General features: G+C 48.7%; 1 long non-coding RNA gene across 4 annotated transcripts; it reads left to right on the forward strand.

The window, feature by feature from the left end:
- The first annotated feature begins 601 nt into the window (after positions 1 to 601).
- On the forward strand, positions 602 to 10,033 carry Gm35933. Of its 4 annotated transcripts, none has more exons than XR_384211.4 (3): positions 602 to 944; positions 2,294 to 2,390; positions 9,509 to 9,969. It is a non-coding gene; the product is annotated as a predicted gene, 35933 (long non-coding RNA). The 4 variants fall into 4 exon arrangements; XR_001781708.2 differs by lacking the exon at positions 602 to 944 and adding an exon at positions 963 to 1,327 and having other exon boundaries at positions 9,257 to 10,033; XR_875441.2 differs by lacking the exon at positions 602 to 944 and adding an exon at positions 963 to 1,327.
- Positions 10,034 to 13,016: the final 2,983 nt, after the last annotated feature.

Here is a 13,016-nt window from a genome sequence, read left to right on the forward strand (position 1 = left end):
GCCGCCAGGCCTCAGCTCTAAAACGTTAAGGTTCGGTTTTATCCCAGATCCCAGCTGGAGAAACTGTAACAGGTCTGAGGGCTCTCCCCTAGGGTGGAGTGTTTCTAGCTTGCCGCGGGTCCCTTCTTGGGAGTTCTAAACTTGAACCCATAGGAAGCACTTGGGGTTAGCTTGCAGTGTGGGTCTAGACATTTCTTTCTCTAGAAAGGCATGGCATGTTCTTTGGTTTCCACAAGGTAGTCTTGGCTCTCCTGCACAGCCTACCTACCTCCTGCCTGGGACAAGATGGTCTTGTGTCTTCCAGCTGGCCTCTCAGCCTCTGGGTTCGCCCATAGGATGGTGCGATTTGGAGAGGTGTTTACTCCTGGGGCGGGGCTGGGGGGCGCTGGGCTTGCCCCTCACCTCTTAGAACCTCTATTTTCCTGTATGAACAAAGATAGGCCGGGTGCGTCCTCTCCCTGAAGACCCATCAGAAGCACAGCTGCGCCAAGCAACTAGTCCGCGAACCACGGAAGGGCTTTTATTTAACTAGACAGGGCAGGTGACCTCCAACATCTGGTGTGTCAGTGCCAGCGTGTAATCCAGGGACCTTTTATGCTCAACGTAGTCACCGTCAGGTGAGGGAGGGGCTTGGAGACAGCGAAAGCTGCGGAAGCCCCAGTGCGGGGCGTTAGACTAGGGCGTGCGCGCATGCCTCCTGCGGAGAAGGGGCGTGGCAAGGCTCGGAATACAGAGCCTGGCTCAGGGATGATCTCTTATAGTGAATCCTCATTAGATCTCCCTTGCTAATGCGTCTCCCACAGAAGGCCTCGGGAGAGCGGCTTCACAAATGTGTACAGGAGGTTCAAGGCTGCTGCTAAACGCTTGGAGTTAACCTGGCATGGTGGCCAAATCTGGGCCCAGATGGATATCACCTTCCCTCCCGCTTTTTGGCCGAGCCCCAGGTGGGACCAATGAAAAGCTTTCCTGAAAGCCAACCTATTGTGATTCTGCAGAGTCCCCAGGTTTCCATAGTGACTGGTGTCTTCTGGAGGCTGGCGATGGCCCTGTTCCGAGAAACCAGACTGAGAAGGAGGCAAACTGAGTCTGTTTAACCCCAGCCCCATGGTGCCGGCTAGTGGTGTGGGAACAGTCTTTTAGAGAGGAACCAGACACCAGACAAACAAGGCCTCCTCCCTCATCTCCTCAAGAATGGGAAAGCGGCAGTAAGGACGAGGACAGTCAGTGGGGCCCTTTCCCTGACAATGTAGGCTGGTTGGCTAAGCACCTCCATGCTGGAGTTAGACCACCCATGGCTCAAATCCTGATGCTGCTACCTCGTGGCTAGGTGACTGTGCAAGGGCCCCTAACGGTTCCATGGACCATTCTCCCCACATGTGAAATTTTGAAAATAGTACCACCCTCTGAGTAAGACCCTTCTGAAGGTCGTGTGGTTGACGAAGAGGTCTTTTCTGAAGGTCATGCGTATCTGGGCAGTGCATGTTACCAAGAATAAAGCCAATTGGCTTTGGGGGGAGCCTTAATCTGACAGACACACACACCTCTAGAAGTGATGAATACCCTAAGATGAATACCCTAGACACCCCAGGGGAGCTGCCGAGTCAGTTCAGCAGGGATCAGAGGGTGTGAGGTTAACCAGCAAGCAAGGGAGACATTTGAGCTGTAAAGCCTACACGTGCCACAGGTCCTAAGACCAGATGAAATATGGCTCCATCAAAAAGCCAAAGGACGGGGCTAACATTCCCGGGCGAGGCACTGGAATGCTTTAGGCCGGCTGAGGCCTTGTGCATTCACCCAGTGTCTTAGTCGGGGTTTCTATTCCTGCACAAAACATCGCAACCAAGAAGCAAGTCGGGGAGGAAAGGGTTTATTCAGCTTATACTTCCACATTGCTGTTCATCACCAAAGGAAGTCAGGACTGGAACTCACACAGGGCAGGAACTTGGAAATAGGAGCTGATGCAGAGGTCATGGAGGGATGTTACTTACTGGCTTGCTTCCCCTGGCTTGCTCAGCTTGCTTTCTTATAGAACCCAAGACTACCAGCCCAGGGATGGCACCACCCACCATGGGATGTGCCCGCCCCCTTTGATCACTAATTGAGAAAATGCCTTACAGCTGGATCTCATGGAGGCATCTCCTTAAAGGAGGCTCCTTTCTCTGTGATCTCGCCAGCTGTGTCAAGTTGACACAGTAAACCAGCCAGAACACCCAGGCAGCATGAGGCCAGTAGAACACTTTTCTCTAGAATGCCCACATTATCAGATTTATGATTTAAAAAGATCTCTTTGCAGGGACCTGGGAGCCAGAATAACTGCCAGACTCACATGGTACCATCAACTGACACGGTGAACCTGCAGCTCAGGAGGCTGTATCGCTTGTCAAAGTCAGGTGTGTGGCAGACAGCAGAAGCTAGACTCCACCCAGGCCTCCATCCCTCCCCTGGCTCTGTGCATCCTGTCCCTTCCAGGGCTAGCCCTTTATCCACATTTATTCTCTCTCTCTCTCTCTCTCTCTCTCTCTCTCTCTCTCTTTCTTCCTTCCTTCCTTCAAAACAAAAAACAATTTATTTATTTATTATATGTAAGTACACTGTAGCTGTCTTCAGACACACCAGAAGAGGGCATCAGATCTCATTATGGATGGTTGTGAGCGACCATGTGGTTGCTGGGATTTGAACTCAGGACCTTTGGAAGAGCAGTCAGTGCTCTTAACCACTGAGCCATCTCGCCAGCCCCTTCCCCTATTTTCTTATTCCAACCTTTTCCCAGAGCCTCATTGTCCCTACTGTAGCTGAGTGCCTGATTCTGCCTCTTGTGGCCCCTACTGGCCCTAGGCTGCAGCTCAGAATCAATTAAACCCCCCAAGAAGTGTGATCTGCTCTCCTAGGGGCATTGGGAGTGACCTTAACCTACCTAGATGGTGCAGTGGTGTGCCAAGGTGTGTCGGAGAGTGACTCCACATCAGCCACCTTCACCCTCTCACGCCATTTCTGGGAATGAGATTGCCCATAGTCACAAGAGTCTCTGCTTTTGGTTCTTCATGGGACAGCTGACACCTGCTCTTGTTCCAAGCATTCCAAAGCCTACCCCGGTCCCCCTCCACAGCCCACACCCCTTCCTCCGAGTCTCTGTCCTCACTGGTGTCCATATTCCTGTTCAAGATTGGCTGTGCCAAAAACTCACAGACTTGTAGGTTTGGCAGCCTCGGGGGCTTTTGAGCCTCCCTTCCATTGCTGCCTCCCTCAGACTTCCTCTCTCTTCATCGAAGTCTTTGTTACATTCAGCCCTAATCTCACTCTCTTTTGTTTTTTGTTTTGGTGGTGCTGAGGACTGTAGCCAGGGCCTCTCACGTGGTCTTCCAGATAGGGAGGCTGGTTTGACAATGCTGTGGAATGGAGCTTTCGGCTCCGCACCCCCACGCCAGTCTAAGACCGATTGATCCATCTGCCTTCACGCCTTGATTCAGAGACTGCCCAAGGTGGGAACTCACAAACCCTGAAGTGATAAAACATGCTTTTACCGCTGAGCCATGGCCCCACACCCAACCGTACCTATTTATAGAGCCCTTCCTAGTTGTTCCACCCAAAGCAACTCCTTCAACACACCTTATTTCCTCATCCTGCCTTTTTAAGATTCTCTTTAGCACCACATGTGCATGCACTGCACACACACACACACAACATGTACATACAGCACATACACCTATATAGCACACATGGTACACACATACAGACACTAACACATACATATACACACATGTCACACACATGCATACACACTTAACATGCACACACACCACACATACACACAGCACACAAGCATGCTCAGAGTTTCTTGCAACATAGATTGAAACAAGTCAGACGGAGACTGTGTCTACACTGACAACCTACAGTCAGTTCTGTTTGTCAGCATGGCCTAAAATACTCAGAGTAACCACCGCTTACGTTATCAGTGCTATGCAATGTAGTAATGACACACAAGTAATTACCTGCAGAGTTGTTAGTCATTGGCAGACTGAAAGAACATGGGACAGTCTTGTAGGTGGTGTGTGTGTATGTGTATGCCTGTATGTGTGTGCATCATGTGTATATATGTGTGTATGTATGTATGCCACGTGTATGTGTGTACACCATGTATATGTGTGTGCGCATCATGTGTATGTGTGTGCCATGTGTATACCATGTATGTGTGTATCATGTACATGTGTGTGCCATGTGTATGTGTGTGCAGTATGTGTATGTGTATGTGTGTGTGCAGTATGTATATGAATGTATGCACATGTGTATGTGTGTGCACCAATGTGTATATGTGCCATGTATGTGTGTGTGCACCAATGTTTGTGTGTGTAGCATGTATATGTGTGCATCATGTGTATGTGTGTGTGTACCATGTGAGTGTGTACATCATGCGTATGTGTGTGTGCACCATGTATACGTGTGTGCACCATCTTCTCCATTTCTATCAGGCACCTCAGTTACAGGGCAAGTCTGTGGAGGGCTGTCCTGGAACATGCCCTGTGAACACTGAGTGTCAGCTACATACACTTGATTTAATTGCTCTTCGTGCCTTCCCTAGAATGTGGCCTTCGTAGGTTGAAGAGCTGCTTTGTTTGTTGCTGTCTCCTTTGCAGTACAGCTTCCATGCATCCCCAGGACAACCTTTGCTGAATGAATGAATGAATGAATGAGTTATGCAGGCACAAAAATCTGTCCTGAAGCTGTGTCATGAGATGGGATGGTGGTGGCTGCGATGTTAGCACTCAAAAAGCAGAGGCAGAAGATCACTGCAAGTTCAGAGTGAGCTTGGTCTATGTAGGCAAGTTCCTGGCCAGCGAGGGTTACACAGAGAGACCACATATCAACAAACAATAGAAACAAAAACAGTGATAGATATATAGGAAGAAATGAAGGCTCTGACTGCCAAGGTGGCTTTTGGGGGCCAATGTTTGTTGAATGAATATATGAATACAGTTGGCCTGAGAATGGGCTGTAGGAAGTGCATGTAGTAAGCCATGCATACCAGCTCAGTCACTGATTGCCTTCAAATTTCTTCCCGAAGCCTTGGCCCTCCTCTGTGATGTGGAGGGACTTCGTGAGGCCGTTGGATTATCTATCTCATGCATCATTTTGACAGCATCTTTTGGATGGTGGCTTCATGTCACTATGGCAAATGACATGCAGGTGGTGTGTTGACGGTTGGAAACTTGAGACCATGTACTTAACCTTTCTACTCAGTCACTGTGACCAAAGGTGAGTCTCTGGGAGTCCCTAGTCTTTTAAAGACAGCTTAAAATCTCTAGGTCTCGATGCTCACTGAATCACAGTGGGCTGTTGTGTTGTCATTTAGCAAATATTTATCGGAACTTTGCCTATGGTGTTGGGTTTGGTGAGGTCATTTTCTTTCCCTCTGAAATGTAAGTCTGGGTGGCTATGTGACTGTCTCCAGTGGAGGCTTCCTGGGCACCTGCCTGCCCCTTAAGGACACTGAATCTCAGATGGTAAGAGCCTGCTCTTTCGGTAAAGACCTGGTGTAAAGGACACATGAGCAAAGGAACAGCTGTAGCAGCTGGTTCCTCCACCGCTGGCACACAGTGTGAGCCGTGAAGCAGTGAATCCTGCTACAGTAACCAGATTTAGGGACTGTACCCTATGCAACATCACCTAGCAAAAACTGACTGACAGGTCTCTTCTAGCTTTGACCCAGCTGGATCTTAACTCCAGGAAGGTGTGAGAACGCAAGTCTGGGATTTTCTGTTGTCTTTTTGGCCCATTTCCTTATCTCGTGACACTTTCTCCTGGCCTCTGGCTTCCCATTTGCATGTATGTTGTGTATAGGAGCATGTATATGTATATGTGAATGTATACATGAGCAAATATGTGTTCACCCCTGACACATCACAGGTGACAGATCAAAGAAACCATCCTTCTCACGTCTAGCTCGGTGAATCTATGCAGTTGGTACGGTTGTCTGTCGGTGGCTCAGACGGCTGTGTCACTCCAGCCTAGGTGACTGGGCAAAGCTGAGTCACTGGGCTTCCCAGCAATGGTTGCTGTTTTAATAACCTTGAATAACCAGCCTCCCTCCATCTTAGGCTTAAAACCCATCTTATAGGCTCATTCCTGTTTATGATTAAATTCCTGTTTCTCAAAGATTGGGCTATGCAGCACCTGTAACCTTAACTGCAAATAGTTCTGTACTGCCTGTTCCAGGAATGTCAATCATGTCTTTGTTTCAAAATGTTGTTTACCATCTTGCAACCCTACCCTTGTTTCAAAAGGTTATATAACCCCCAGGACTGTCTTGTTATGACTACCAGTTGTTATGACTACCCGTTGTTATGACTACCCGTTGTTCTGACTACCTTGTTAGGCCCACCTTGCAATTATGTCTTCGTTTCAGGAGCCTAGTGTGTAGGACTAACTTGCCATGCTATGTCCTGCTCCTGTAACCCCATGCCCATTTTGCCCATCAAATCTTCGATTTGAAAACCTCCCACCCCTGAGCTACAAAAACCTCGTCTTCCTTCCTCACATCCAGTGCTAACCTCTCAACCCCCCCCCCCCCCCCCCCCCCCCCCCCCCCGCTTAGAGGGAGGCTGCTGTGTACATGAATAAAAAAGCTTGCTTTAATTAATCTGGCCATGATGATTTGGGTTGGCGGTCTTTCTCCTCCCACCTTTGGGATTAACAGATATCCTTATGAATTTATCAATCTTCCAAAGGCTTTTAAGCTTCCTTGGGTTGCTAAGTCTCTGGAGTCTCTTCCCTCCTCCCTGGAGTATGTTGCAACTCAGAGGAAATAGCCACACAGCATAGCTTAAAGATGTGATCTTTGTTCTACAAAGATCAATAGAACAGGCCTGTACCCAAGCTAAGTGGTGGTGGCGCACGCCTTTAATCCCAGCACTCGGGAGGCAGAGGCAGGCACATCTCTGAGTTTGAGGCCAGCCTGGTCTACAAAGCAAGTTCTAGGACAGTCAGGGCTGTTACCCAGAGAAACCCTGTCTTAGGGAGGAGAGGTGTGTACATCACAGAACTCAAGCGGTAGAGACCAGAAGATCCAAGAGTCCAAGGCCAGCTTCAGCTACATAATGAGTTCAAGGCTAGCCTGGACTACATGAGATATCGTCTCATATTGAAACAAACAAAAGTCTTTGGCCTCATCCACTCCCTGACTTCCTAAACACACCGTGTAGAATTCACAGCATCAAATGATTTTAGGTGTCTGTTTCTCAGCCCTGGAGATATACACTCTGTAGGAAATGCTAACAGACTTCCTATACTGTAGAGCTGCCTGGAGGGAAACAGCAGACTCACCTCCTGGAAACTTCAGATACTGCTTACATTTGGGATAGGAGGAGTCCAGCATGATACAGCATCCTTCGCATCACACAGGAACCCTTCCCATCTCATGTAGAGCCTTCTCATTCCTCTCTAGTGAGGCCGGATCATTTCTGAACTTGACAGCTGTTTGCAGTGTCTAGAAGCAGAGTATCTGCCACAACAGAGCCTTCCATCTGGCTTACAGGCAGCTAAAGACATCCGAGCTATCCTTCTGGGGACTAAATCTCACAAACTAATTTTATTTTTGCCTGAGGAAGGCAAGAATTTAAAAGAGCTGTGGTGTATATTCAGAAAGAGAAAGTGCATTTCAGGATTCAGGCAAGCTGTGTGTCTGGGTGTGTCATGGGCCCTGGAACAAAGAGGAGGCTGGAACTTGAACGTCACTGGCTCTTGCCATCTGCTGAGCACAGGGGCATGTTGTCCTTTGTGGGGAGGGGCTCTCAGAGGATGTCCCATGTCCCTGGCCAGTTGAAGCTAGCTTGGTTCTGGGGTCACTCTCTGAAATCCCTCAAGTGCAGGTAACCATGGTCTAGGTCTGCATTGCTACCCTTTTCCCCTCTATGCTCCCTCCCCCTACGTCTTCCTGGACTCAGGCCTCAGCATCTTCCTGATGACCCTCTGATATCCCAGCAGGGACAGCCATGGACTTTACACCTGTCCTGCCCCTTATCTATGTATGCCATATATATGTGTTTGTGTGTGTATGTGTATATATGTGTATATATGTGCATGTGTATATGTGTGTATGTGTATATGTGCGTATATGTGTATATGCATGTGTATATATGTATATGCGTGTGTATTTATGTATGTGTATGTGTATATGTGTGTGTGTGTGTGTGTGTGTGTGTGTGTGTGTGTGTGTGTGTATCTCCTGGCCCTGGTGTACACTCTGTTCTACCATCTCTTCCCAGAAGAGGCCAAGAGTCCCTAGTGTGTCCCATCTCTGTTAACCTTTCCTACCTTTCCCAGCTCTGGTCATGATCCTCACATGTAATGCTTACCCCCTTTAAAAAATATTTGTAGAGGAGCTGGAGATGGCTCAGTGGTTAAGAGCACTGACTGGTCTTCTGAAGGTCCTGAGTTCAAATCCCAGCAACTGCATGGTGGCTCACAACCATCCGTAATGAGATCTGATGTCCTCTTCTGGTGTGTCTGAAGACAGCTACAATGTACTTACTTATCGAAGCAAGCGGGGTTGACTGGAGCAAACAGAGGTCCTAAATTCAATTCCCAGCAACCACATGAAGGCTCACAACCATCTGTACAGCTACAGTGTACTCATATACATAAAATAAATCTTTAAAAAATTTGTAGATTCATAATGAGATAAGTGGGGGTGGTGGTGGTACCCAAATCTAAGCATGACTAACTCATGTGACCTATGCACCTCATACATTGCCTGACATTTCCCGTGTATGTGTGTGCACACACTCATGCATATACAAGCAGATATGTATTTTGCACACGTGGAAGGCAAAGTATAGCCCCTACGTGGTGTTTCTCCAGCACACTGGTTCCTCACCCACTTTTTGGGGGGGGTTGGTAGGGTCTCTCTATGTAGTCCTGGCTGTCTTACAGCTCCATATGTATACCAGGCTAGCTCTGAGTCTCAGAGACCCACCTGCTTCTGCCTCCTAAGTGTTCCCTTTATTTTTTGAGATGGTCTCTCACTAGCCTGGAGCTGGTCAAGTGGCCTGTGAGCCCCAGTGACCTGCCCGTCTCTGGGCTGAGATCACAAGTGAGCACCACCTCGCCTGGTTGCTTCATGTGGCCTCTGGGCTGGAGCGCCGAGCCTCGTGTTTGCCAGGATGCGCATCCTACCAACTGAGCCACACCCCCAGCTCTGTGCAGTACTTTTAATCTACATGTTTTATACTTCCTGAGACAAGATCTCTCTTTTTTTCTGCAGCCCACGCTAGTTCCAGAACTCACAATTCTGCTTCCGTGCCTCCAGTGCTGGAGGGGAGGTGGGCTTACAGGTGTGGGGCATCACACACTCCCAGGTTCCTGTTTGCTTCTCTGACCGTTTACATCCAGGTTCATATTTGCAAACTTCTCTGACTCTTCTCACCAGGTCAGGTGTGGCACTGCTGCTGGTGCTATCATGTTGGTGTTAAGATTTTCTTAGACTTTGGGGCATTCTTGTGGTTCTGACTTTTAGACTGGAGACATTGTGCTGGCCCTGCATCTGGAGTCTGCCCACCTCACCTGGACTTCGGCTTCCTAGGCTGTGAGTACACTCACAGTGCCCCACCAACTCTGTTTTTCGAAGAAATGCCATTTTGTGCGAGACCACGGGCTAAATTCCAATTCCAGGAAGAAAATCACAAACTCCACCTAGGCAAACACCCTATAACTTTCCCTCACCCCTTTAGCAACAGCCAGGCTACAATGGCAGGACCAAGTACATACAGGTAACCTAAGAGATCCTGCAGAGAACTGATAGCCTAACCATCCTATTTGTCAGGTGGTTCTGCCCACGTATTCAGTTCCTGCAGATTAAGTCGGAAATGCAGCTTTTAAAAATATTAACTTGCTGACCTGTATGGAAAATCTCCAAGCTTTCTGTAACCACAATAAAAAGCCTGCACCGCCTAGACTTGGGGCTCTCACTCTGACCCTCTGTGACAGGGACAGTGAAACACCTTGCTTGGGACCTTGTAATAAAAGACCCTGTGTGTTTGCATTTGAACTGGCTCCTCGGTGGTCTTTGGGGGTCCCTGCAACTTGGACATAACAGTGAAACGCAGAGCAAAGTCTTTCTGTCTGGCTTTCTTTTAGCAAAGCCTTTGCTATGTTTGGGTCGATCAATAGAGGCTGAGACGTTGCTTTGAGACTGTTTGAACCTTGAAGCAATGCTGTCTTTCTAGAGAATCTGCCCTTGGAGCTATGTGAGAACATGCAGCTGTACTGACCTTGGTACAAAGTCACTCCTGGCAAACCCAGAGTTCTTTCTTTTGATTATGGCTAGCCCTATTCAAAAGGGACCGAGATTTGTGTGAATTGTTATAGGGGCCCAGTAATCGCCTCCCAAGCCACACTAACACCCATCTCAGTCAGGCAGGGATAGTTTATTGAGAATGTGCCCCAGGGCTGGTTGATCAGATTCATGGTCCAGATTCGGGAATTGAACCATGACCCCAAGTTAAGGTCCTACAGGGCTTTTTAAAGCGTGAGATCTACAAACATCTGTGTCAAGTTGTCCCACCAATCAGGATTTAGGGATAAGGATTTCCTTAGGAACAAGTCTTTGTTGTATATTTATCCTGCTCCCATTGGTTGGGGTATTCAACTGTGGCAGGGGGCTTGCCTTGTCTAACATTCATGCCTTGCTAACCAGGATGTCAGTTATCCACATACATGTCTCTTTCTGCCAAGTAGGATGTCTGTTCCCAGGGAGGTCTTGGGAACTTAAACTTTACGTGACCGTGACTCAAAATGGACGCCTTATTCCACATAGTCTCTTATATCGGTGCAGGTGTCTCTCTTATGTTAAGGTCTACCCCAGGGGCAGCTTCTACCGTAAAAACGTATACACAAGTGCAGGAATTGCTGCTGGGTGGTTGACTGGGGTCAAGCCTATTGTGGGTACAAGCAGTTCCACTGACTTCCATCCTGATTGGTTTTCAAGGACACAGAACATAACAGAACATGTAATCAACTTGGCATTAGAAACTTCCCTAGTAACAGCAGAAAAATATGAGAACATTTCCTTATAATGGTAGGCTAGCCATGTAACAGTTACCTGGGCCTTAACATTTTACCTAGGCCTTAACATTCTATCTAGGGCCTTAATAATTTACCTAGGCCTTAATAGTTGTCTGCTCACACTGGAAGCAAGGGCAAGATAACTTTGGCAGCTGGAATCTTTCCCAGCCCCAATTAACCTTGTATAATGTTTGAATAAAATAACCGGAGTGAGCTACTTGGGTGTCAGTCTTTCCCAAGAAGGCTGAACTCCTCTGCTCCTTTGGAAACGAAGTCTTAGCATTTTGGTGAGCTTCTCTCTCTACTGCAGCACCTATGACCAACATCAATCAATATGCTCACTATTGCAATATCAGCACTGGATCTGAACCAGTAGGCTCAGCAGGTATGTGTTGGAATTGGGATGGAATGAATCCAAATGCATGGTATGGAAAAGATCCTGGCCTCTGCCTCTCAAGCCCCAAGAGACCCTTCCATATAGTTAGTTCCTCATGTTGTGCCGACCCTCAGCCATAAAATTATTTCATTGTTACTTCATAACTAAATCTGTTACTGTTATGAATCATCATGTGAAGACCTGATATGCAGAATATCAGATATGCTTACCCCACCCCACCCCAAAGGGGTCGTGACCCACAGGTTGAGAGCCAGTGCCCTGGAGTCTCCTAATGGATGCTGCCGGCCGGCCGGCTTAGGGATTCCCGCAGGCTCTTTTCCATTGTAGGGGGAAAGGAGCTGAAAGTCTTCAGAGTCAGTGGCACTGGGGACTTTACATACATACTCCTGTCACCTTCACGGTCCCAGGAGGTCAGAACAATTGTCCCCTTTGAGAGTGGAAAAGCAGTTTGTGACCGGGGGACATGAGGTGCCTCTGTTTTCCCAGTGTGCTCAAAGCCACTGTAAGCTGGGGCTGCAGCCGCCGGGAGCTGGCTGCCAGGAGGGAGGGTTGCCAGACAGCCAAGAGTAGCTCCTGCCCTCCCCGACTCCCCGCCCATGCCACCCTCGGGCATCCCTTGTGCCCTAAGGGAGCAGAGACTGTGGGGGCGCTGTGCAGGGAAGCTTGGTTGCTTCTCCCCGTGGCGGGCTGGGATGAGGAATCGGGATCGTGCGGTGATGCACAACTATCCCTGAAGATCTCTGGAGGCTCAGGAGCCCTCAGACTGGGAGTGCCACACAGAAGCCCCTGGGGTTTGAAATATCAAGGGAGCTCAGTGACCAGATAGGACAGGAATAAAATCTAGACCACTGTGTGCCAGAGCGGGGCATGGGAACAAGTAAGGTCCGGGCCCCTGTGAGAACCAATCGCTGCTGCCCGCCTCAGGACACTTGGATACAGTCCAGTCTCTCCTGGCCGATTGGCCGCAGGCCAGTTCTTTACCTCTCTGAGCCTTACTTATTCCCCCCTCCCCTTGATGTGACTGGCTGTCCTTTGATCTGAGAGACGGCCATCTTGGGCCGTTCAGCTGTGTCTCCTTGCCTGAGATTATTCCGGGCAGGCTTGCTGATAGTTTAGACCCTCGACCCCCACCTTCGGACTCACAGCTTCCAACTGCTCCTCCCTACTGACGGACAACTCTATGTGGGGCCTTGGGGAAGGGTTAGAGTATGTAAAAAGAAATAGAGTATGATCCCTGGGGTTACATGCGTGTGGGGGAAGACTCGAGTGGAGCCACGTGGGAAAACCTCATCCCTGCTAGGTAACGCTTTTCAGGTGCAGTGCTTGTGGGAGGAGTATTATATACAGGTAAGGAATTCCCTTACCTAGGCTCAGGAAAGATGCCCAATTAAGTCTTCGGTTCCTTGGAATGAACTTGGTGGAATTGTGCCTTGGTTTGTCGTTGGGACCTTAGGAGAAAGGGTAGATGTTGCTTAAGTCTTCCCAGGGGAAGGAATTTTAGCAACACCTATTTTAACAGATTGTTTTGGTTGAGGATGAGTAGAAAGAGTGTTCCAGCACTAGC

Source organism: Mus musculus, chromosome 15 (genome assembly GCF_000001635.26).
Source record: "Mus musculus strain C57BL/6J chromosome 15, GRCm38.p6 C57BL/6J".
Taxonomy (NCBI): domain Eukaryota; kingdom Metazoa; phylum Chordata; class Mammalia; order Rodentia; family Muridae; genus Mus; species Mus musculus.